The following is a 9952-nucleotide window of genomic DNA, read 5'->3' as shown; positions in this document are numbered from 1 at the left end:
GCGTGTGTGTGATTGGTTATTAGGGTTAGTCAATAAATCTTTGGAATAAACGCTACAAGTCGTGTGTTTATTTATATACAATCCCACCAATACGTAGCATTATTATTGATACCATTCTATCCTTCTTATTTCTATTGCTTCCTTTACTATAACCTTGAAGTTTCTAAAACCAAGTAAGATTTTCTGAACTTTCATTCTGAATGTTGACCTTTTCAGTTGAATTGGGCTCCTCTAGTAATTCCTAAATAGGCCTACAGTCAATATAAGTAATTGTGTACAGTAGAACTCCGCTTAACCAAACTTCGCTTAACCAAAACCCGACTTAACCGAAATGATCTTGCAAAATTGTATTTTAGTTTTCTTCTACCCTCTCGTTCTTAGCCGTCGATATTAGTAATTCTCTTGCTGTATGTGCTGAGAGCTACTGGGCAAACCCTATTTTTTACATAATTACTTATGCGCGAATGCACGTGTAGCATAAAACAAAACAGTTTCTTACCCATTACTTCGTTCCGTGATATAATTTTTCTCGAACAAACAGGAATTATTATTATTATTATTATTATTATTATTATTATTATTATTATTATTATTATTATTATTATTATGTGCGTATGGAGCCAATGGATCACGCAAAGCTCTAACGATTCTGTTTTATGAGTTGCCAAACAGCTCTCATCCTTTCTCCGTGGATTCTTTTTCGTTCTTCTGTCCACTCTGCTCCAGTCTTCTTTTTCACTTCGTTCTCTGGTTGCACTTTCCATCCATTATTTTTTTTCCTGTAGAGGTTTCTGCCAGCGGTGTCATTTGAGTCCATATGGGCTTTTCGTCATGAAAATTATGCGGAAGACCCTGAATTTGACAATAGCAATTCTGAGAATTGAGTTACAGCAGATGATGGATGTAATGCATTGGAGGTAAGATTGATTTCGAATTTTTAATAAAGTACAGTACCATACGCTTTAATTACAGTACTAATAAAATTTCTGTATACAGTATTCAGTATTTGAATTACTCCATCGCTTAGACTCTGCCAGGATGGACAAATGGCATACACTGACATCTAGCATGAACTTCCAACACTTCAGCAGAGAGGGATGGCCCCTACTTAAGAATATTGGCAGTAGCACGCCGAACTACCATAGGAAAATCTCAAAAATAAAGCCAGAACATAGAACATACTTCACATCTTCGTTGCTACGCCATAGCCCCGAATATGACAATGCTCTTCCTGCCCATTATTTCCCTTAAGACTGATCATGTCTTCCAGCCACTTATTGATATGCAGTCCACCATCAAGACCATTTTCGTTGAGTTCATTTTCCTACGGACATGTGTAAAGGAAAATGAACCTTACTGTAGAAATGTATGTTTGCATGATATATTCACTAACTCTTACAGTATGATGTGTCCGGCTCCATGGCAAAATGGTTAGCGTGCTGGCCTTTGGTCACAAGAGTCCTGGGTTCGATTCCCGGCAGGATCGGGAATTTTAACCATCATCGGTTAATTTCGCTGGCACGGCGACTGGGTTTATGTGTCGTCTTCATCATCATTTCATCCCCATCAGAACACGCAGGTCGCCTACGGGAGTCAAATCAAAAGACCTGCACCTGGCGAGCCGAACATATCCTCGGACACTCCTGGAATTAAAAGCCATACGCCATTTCATTTTTTTTTTTTTTTTAGTATGATGTAGGCCTATTTAAGATTCATTTTACATTTTGCTTTACACACGTGCATAGGGATATGAACTCAAGGAAAACTACTTTGATAAACTGCATTTCAATATGTGGCTGGGAGGCGTGACCAATCTTAAGGGAAATAATGGATAGGAAGAGCATTGTCCCATTCGTAGTTTTTGCATAGCAGCGACGATATTTCCCTATAGAAGTAATCATTTACTCTAACCCATCTATGGACGTAACATTGAATGAAGTGAAACATAAGTTTGGAGTATTAAAATCTATTTTATAGATCAAAGCAATCTCCCTACCTACCACCCTACAGCTCATGAAGGCTTGGAAAGTGCAGTCCTTCGTTATTCGTTACCGCGGTTTCAAGTTACATAGTTATGTGGTTAGCTGGCCCGGCCTCCTTAGCTCCTAGGAAGTGCTAATTTTTGGCTGAGGCCATGTACCTTTAAATAAGGGAAAGTTATATTTCTAAATGTTCCGTATTCATAGTGGGGATGGAACCGACGTTCTTCCAGGAGTTCCAAGCACGGCCCTCACCTAAACATCTCCTGCAGACATTTTTAGAGTATCATTTCAATTGATGTCCGGCTGCATGGTTTAATGGTTAGCATTGTGGCCATTGGTCCAAAGAGCCCCGCGTTCGTGTCGGGGATTTCAACCTTCATTAGTTAATTTCGATGGATCTGGGGCTGTGTGTGTGTGTTTGTGTGTGTGTGTGTGTACTGTCTTCAGAATTATAATTGTTCATAGATAGGGACCCATTCTGACAGACACACAAGTCGCCCATCGGACGTCAACGCGACAGACCCTCGCCAGGCTTCTGCGGAAGACAGACGCCATTACATTATATTTTAATTGATGACTGGCAAAGGACTAAAACATACAAGTCCAAATGTGCACGGAGAATATCCTCGATCATAGTAATTCTTCTGTCCATGCGCTAGTGTCATACTGCTTCAGCATGTGAAAGACACTGGTAACAAATCCCTGGCATGTATCAGATGATAAGAATAACGTGACAAATCAGCTATGGATATATATAAATCGTCACAATACTTTATTGATAATTAGAATGACTTAACCCTAGTAGATGTAATCAAGTACTAGGTAACGAGTAGCTAGTAGCAGCTCGAGCTGAGAGTTGAACTTCGATCCCCACAACGTTGCCCCTGGTGCAATAAAATCCCTGTGGTGCTCTGTAGTGAATTAGGATTAGATTTATAATCCAGAGAGCACGTACCAGGGTATCTCCCCGCCCAGAGACTCCGAGACAAATTCTGGAGAGAGATAATGTAATCACAAGCAGGCTGGGGTTGTTTACAAATGCAAGCGAGCGACATCATACAGCTAGCTTCTCTGGCCACACGTACTCTGCTCTGCATACATGGATGTGTAAGACCAGAGCATGATATTCAACTGCTTGATAGAATGTCTCACGACTGTTATAATTGTTGTGCACATCACAACACATTTCAATTAATTCTTCTGAATTATTCTGCTTGACAATCATTCCGCAGGATTTGTTTTTGCCGCCGTTTCAAATTAATGCCGTGGAAATAATTTTAGTCGACTGTCCTTTGTTCAACAGTGGGTAAATAATGTACAGACACAACCAATCCGCACGGCGCTACAACTCTGCTGGGCCTTGGCCTACCAAGCAATAGCTGCTCAGCTCGCGGGCTTGCAGATTACGAGGTGATGCGAGGTAAGGGCGGATAATCTCGTCAGTCGTTAGTCTTGGCTTTCTATACCGGGGCCACTATCGTACCGTCAGACAGCTATTGTCCGCCACTGTAGGGTAACGGTTAGTGTTATTAGCTGCCGTCCTCAGGGGTCCGGGTTCGATTCCCGGTACTGCCAGGAATTTATAAATGGTAGGAGGGCTGGTATGTGGTTGAAATGGTACATGCAGTTCACCTCCATTTGGGATGTGCCTGACCCTCTCGGGATGAGGACACGAGTATACTGTCCGACTCGTTGGCTGCATGGTCATCGTACTGGCCTTCCTCTCAGAGGGTCCCGGGTTCGATTCCCCGCCGGGTCGTGGATTTTAATCTTCATTGGTTAATTCCAGTGTCTCGGTGGCTGGGTGTTTGTGCTGTCCCCGACATCCCTGCAACTCACACACCACATAAAGCACTATCCTCCACTATAATAACACGCAGTTACCTACACATGGCAGATGCCGCCCACCCTCATCGGAGGGTCTGCCTTACAAGGGCTTCACTCGGCTAGAAACAGCCACACGAAAATTAAAACAAATTAGACAGCTATTGAATTGTTCTCACATAGGCAGACTGGACCTCGAACAAGCTCTCAGATGCAGATAAAAATCTCTGGCCGTGTTTTCGAGGTAAGAAGCTACCCCTAGAAGGCGGAACTGGTGAGTGATAGCCTACGCAGAGAATGAGAATGTTCATCTTTCATATCATCTTTACATCCCATAAAGATGTCAACATAAAATAATATTAGAAAGTATTAAGAGGCTCGTAGAACGAAATAACATTTACCATGATATTATTAATAACTATCTATAGTCCCCGTCATTGACAGGACAGTCATATAGCATGTCCAAATTTATCTAACTCCTCAGCTACTTTGCGCCAGTATTGAGGCAGACTGCTTTACTCGGGACGAAGCAGTAATCCCATCTACCGGAGATGAGTGGCAGCAGAAGAGGCAATTCACATAACAACAATGGTCAAGATAATGATATTGTTGATCAGATTTATGAGCTTTTGATATTGAAAAGCCTGCATATTTATTTTTCTTTCGACTCTGGGATATTAGAGCATTTAATGTAAAGGCAGTCCTTTCTTGTCTTATTCTTCAAGCGATCGTTACTTTACTTTTTTCTTTCTTATAATCTTATTCACAATTTTCCTTGTCGATACGACCGATGATCACGCGGTTTTACACATTAAGGCAATCATAACTAAGACCATCGCCAGGTAACGCGATTAAGCAATATTTCCATGTTAGCAATGATCGGCGTTGATAAGGACTAAGTAACAAAACTCTTTAAGGCATAAATGATTGGAACTTGTGTTCTCTATAACTTTCGTTATACAATACTTTTCGATAGGACCAAACACATAGGAATTGAAAAAAATCCACTTTTGGAACCTTCCCCTAACTACGATTTCATCCAGCGTGAATAAAAAGAATTTATAGCCGAGACTGTAGTACCTTACTCCGAGACTTCACCTACCGATTTTTATCAAATACTGTTCGCCAATTTTCTCGTGGTTCGGCGTTGATATGGACTTAGCAATAAAAATCGAAAACCATGAATATCTCTATTAACATAGCCGGCATGGTAAACATGTATAAGACATAAATGATCGCAAATGTAATGTTAAATAACTTTGGTTATGTAGTATTAATCGTTAGGTCCACTAATAACACAAGTATTTGAGAATATTTGTTAATTTCACTCAACGTGAATAAACTTCCTTATAGCCTAGATTGCACTGCATCATTCTCTGACTTTACATACCGATTTTCGTTCAGTTCTCTTCAGCCAAATCCTCGTAATGCCCGCACAGACAGACAGACAGACAGACAGACAGACAGACAGACAGACAGACAGACTGTAGTACCTTACTCCCAGACTTCACATATCGATTTTCATTAAATCAGACAAACAGAAAGAAAGACAGACAGACAGGCAGGCAGGCAGACAGACAGACAAACAGACAGACAGACAGACTGACAGCAATGACGGAAATGTAAAAAATGCGTTTCCTTGTTACTGTGGACACGACCAATTCAGAAATACCATTCTTTTTAAATTCCGAGCAATGCACAAGAAAATGAACCTTACCATACCGTACTGTAGGACCGGATGTTTGTGCGACGAATTTACTCACTCTTACAGTATACTGTATTTAAGGTTCATCTTCCTTTGCACTTTTGCACAGGAAAATGAACACAATGGACATTGTTCCATATGTGGCTGGGAGGAGTGACCGATCTTAAGGACCATAATAGTTAGGAAGAGCATTGTGTCATACGAGGTTTGGTTTCTTCATCGATGACATGATTGGCCGACAAAGATTGTTTCAGGCACTGTCAAGCTTACCATCCTAGATCTGTAATTTTGGGTCCGAATTCCGGAGTGTGATTATTTACTTCTTTCGTCTTGAATCGTTATCCTTTAAGATTAGGTGTCCAATAATAAAAAAAATCAATTTATTATTATTATTTTTACACAATCCAGCACTTTTAACTTTTTCTTGTAGGGAGAGGTGTGGTAGGTGATCTTGACTAACTTCGGGTAGCTGGACACGAATCCCTTGTTAGTTTCTACGTACCACGTCGCGTTTCCTCCCAATGGATATATCAAAATAAGAGATAGACCTGAACATTGCATATAAAAAGTACTGAAAAACGTTGATAATTTTGGAAATATTTTTAATCTTTTGTATTATGTATATTTTGAAATGGTTGAATATTGTCTTGTATTATTATATACGATGAATAATTATTGAGTATAAAATTACAATTAAATATTTAGCGTGTATTGTAATATAATACTGATTTACACAAAAACACATAAACAAACAACTCTGAGTCAATGACGCTTCAGTAATTTATTTTAACATTTCAGTGTGATTTGCAAGTGAAAAATAAACGTTATTCAGTATATTAATTCATAAAAGTGAAAATTTAGCTGTCCTAGATGTCCTCTTGTAATGAATGCTTGGCTGCCTAGCGTCTGACTGCATCATGTTTGTCTTCTCTTTTCAAACACCAACAGTAGTCGGCATCATTGGTACATCCCACCTCTCCCGGTATATTCTTTCTGCCTCCTCGATGTCCTGGTGGAACCTCACTCCCATCTATTCACTAACTGCCCCAAGATTTTCCGGAAAGCGATCGAGATGGGAATGAAGGAAGTGCACTTTCAGCCCAACTCTTTCATGTGATCTAACACCGTTTTCACTATAATTGCGTACTGTTCATCCTTTACATTTCCTGCGAACTTCGTCATGACGTCCTTCATTGAAATCCATGCAGAAAGATCCACAGCACTCATCGTCTGTTAAAAGTTTCTGTCCTTCAGAAGCTTTCTAATTTGTGGCCCATTAAAAATGCCTCCCTTGACCTTTGCATGAGATTAATGTGAAAAGTTGCATGCAATGTACTTGAAACTGGGGTTACTTTTGCTCAAGGGTTTAACAAACTGCTTCGTGAATCCCAGTTTGATATACAGCTGTGCTAAAATAATTTTTCGTTGGTCAACTAAGGCAGCATTTGTGACATTCTTTACACCAGGTGTCAAAACTTGTCCCTTGGACCAGGAAGGTGTAGACCAGTGTTTATCCATAGCTTTGCTGTCCTATTCACACAAGTAACAAAGGAATTTAGTGAACCTGCTTGTTGTCCTAATAGAATACAACACGTCTTCGTGTCACTACACATACCTCATGGGAGCCTACGGGGTTGTCCAAACCTCCTAATTTTATCTTAAATTATGCATAATATAAACGCTTCATCAATGCAGTTATTGGCCTACTCTCTCCCGACCTGATATAATACTCACACATGTAACAGAATGAATCTGGCTAATTCACACACAAAAAATTCTAATTCCTGACACACTTGCCATTTTCACCCAACACAATATTTACAAAAACGGCCAGACTTCTGCCACACGCACGAAGCAAGATAGTGACTGTCATAGGACTTCACCGCATTGCCGCTAGAACGAGCTAAAATTAGACTCCGTTATCAGACGAAGTCAATGCAGGGGACAAAGTCGGTGAAGGGTGTTTGGATTGAAAAACACACACAACAATAAGAAAACAAACCGCAGCCACAAAAACAACAGCCTATTCACTGTTATCACAAAGCAACACTGAGCCGCAATGACACATTTTCAGACAGCAAATAGCAATTAACACTAAAACTAGATGTGTTATAAAAGAAGCAATGATATTTATGATGTCAGTAGACCTCGTTTAGTTGAAATCATTTATAATATCGTCGCTGGAAAGGTAAAAGGTTGTATTCCACAAAGCTCTTCCTATCAATTATTCGCCTTAAGACTGGTCACGCCTCCCAGCCACGTATGGATATGCAGTCCATCAGAACAAATTTTGTTGTGTTCATTTTCCTATGCCGAAGTGTAAAGGAAAATGAACCTTACAGTACCATACTGTAGGAATGTACGTTTGCATTACGTATTTACGCACTCCTAGTGTACAATGCATGTAAGGTTCATTTTCGTTTAATCGTCGACATAGGAAAACGAACACAACGGACATTGTTCTGATGGACTGCGTATCCATATGTGGCTGGGAGGCGTGACCAGTCTTAAAGAGAATAATGGATAGGAAGAGTATTGTGGGATACAACGTTTTACCGGTGAAGCGACGATATGCTTTGACGCAAAAAAGAACATGCTGAGGTTGAATTATTATTAGACTATTATTATTATTATTATTATTATTATTATTATTATTATTATTATTATTATTATTATTATTATTATTATTATTATTATTCCCATGGTAAAAAAAACAGCTCCGAAGGGCCATGGGCTGCGAAGCGACGTCCCGAAAGCCTTCAGATCGCGAGGTGTCCTGCGGTTGGCAGAACGAATCCTTTCGGTCATTTTTAGCTTTCTTGACAGGGGTCCGCTATTTCATCGTTAGCTAGCTACTCAATCGTAATCAAAGCACGCAGATTGAGTGGAACCCGATACAGTTCTGAGATCCAGGTTAAAATCCTTGGCTGTTCAGGAACCAAGCCTAGGCCTCCGAGTAAGAATCAAACACGCTACTCCTGCACCGTGAGGCCGGCATTATTATTATTATTATTATTATTATTATTATTATTATTATTATTATTATTATTATTATTATTATTATTATTATTATTCAATGCACACGCCCCCATAAACGAAGACAACAGAAAAAATCCTGATAAGGTGAAAATCTTCTGGGATCAATTGGAGAATGAATTGCTAAAGACGCCAAGCAAACATGTCAAAATTCTGATGGGTGATTTCAATGTGCAGGTCGGGATAGAATGTCAGTTCCGAAAAATAGTGTGGTTATCCAACTCACACCAGAAAAAGTATCGTCGCTCGACCGATAAAAGGTTGTATTCCACAAAGCTCTTCCTATCAATTATTCTCCTTAAGACTGGTCACGCCTCCCAGCCACGTATGGATACGCAGTCCATCAGAACAAATTTTGTTGTGTTCATTTTCCTATGCCCAAGTGTAAAGGAAAATGAACCTTACAGTACCGTACTGTAGGAATGTACGTTTGCATTACGTATTGACGCACTCCTAGTGTACAATGCATGTAAGGTTCATTTTCGTTTAATCATCGACATAGGAAAACGAACGCAACGGACATTGTTCTGATGGACTGCGTATCCATATGTGGCTGGGAGGCGTGACCAGTCTTAAGGAGAATAATGGATAGGAACAGTATTGTGGGATGCAACGTTTTACCGGTGAAGCGACGATATGAATGTTAAGAGACTTATTGACTTATGTGAGACATTTGATCTTAAATTAATGTCCACGTACTTCAAAAGTGCCAAGGAAAAAAGAAAACGTGGTGTGCTCCACGGAAAGACCTAGGTGAATATCAACTGGACCATGTTGCAATTTCAAGGAGAAACACTAAAGAAATTATGAATGTGATAATACGGAAAGGAGCCAATCTTGACTCTGATCACTTCTTGACCCGCATAAAATTCAAGACGTTACCGCGAAACAAGAAGACACTCTCTCCGAATGTGTCAATAAAAGTAAACCACGGAAAATTTCAAGAAAACAGAAACGACTTTCACAGACGTATGCGGGAGAAGAAAATGGAGACTTGCGAGGATATTCGAGAGAATATGGCTAATATAGCCAAGGATGTTGCACTCGCAGACACCGATGGTGGACTACAGACTGTGATGTAGCAATTGATAGGAGAGCTGCAGTCTATAAAGCATGGTACGCAGATAAAACAGAAGATAAATTTGAGACATACAAAGAGGTACGCAAACAGACAGCAAAGACCCTCCGGCAAGCCAAAAGGAATCAAATATCTGAAGAAATCTGAAGTATTGACACGGAATTTAAGAACAATACTAGAAACTTTTATAGGACCTTTAAAGAGCACATGCATGGATATCAACCATCTACCATGGGATTTCGAAGGGAAGATGGAAAATTAGCTGTGAATAAGAACGAAAATTGTGAGATATTAGCTACATTTTTGAGAAATCGTTGAACTGTGAAA

This window comes from Anabrus simplex, chromosome 1 (genome assembly GCF_040414725.1).
Source record: "Anabrus simplex isolate iqAnaSimp1 chromosome 1, ASM4041472v1, whole genome shotgun sequence".
Taxonomy (NCBI): Eukaryota; Metazoa; Arthropoda; class Insecta; order Orthoptera; family Tettigoniidae; genus Anabrus; species Anabrus simplex.
Note: the sequence above shows the minus strand (reverse complement) of the source record.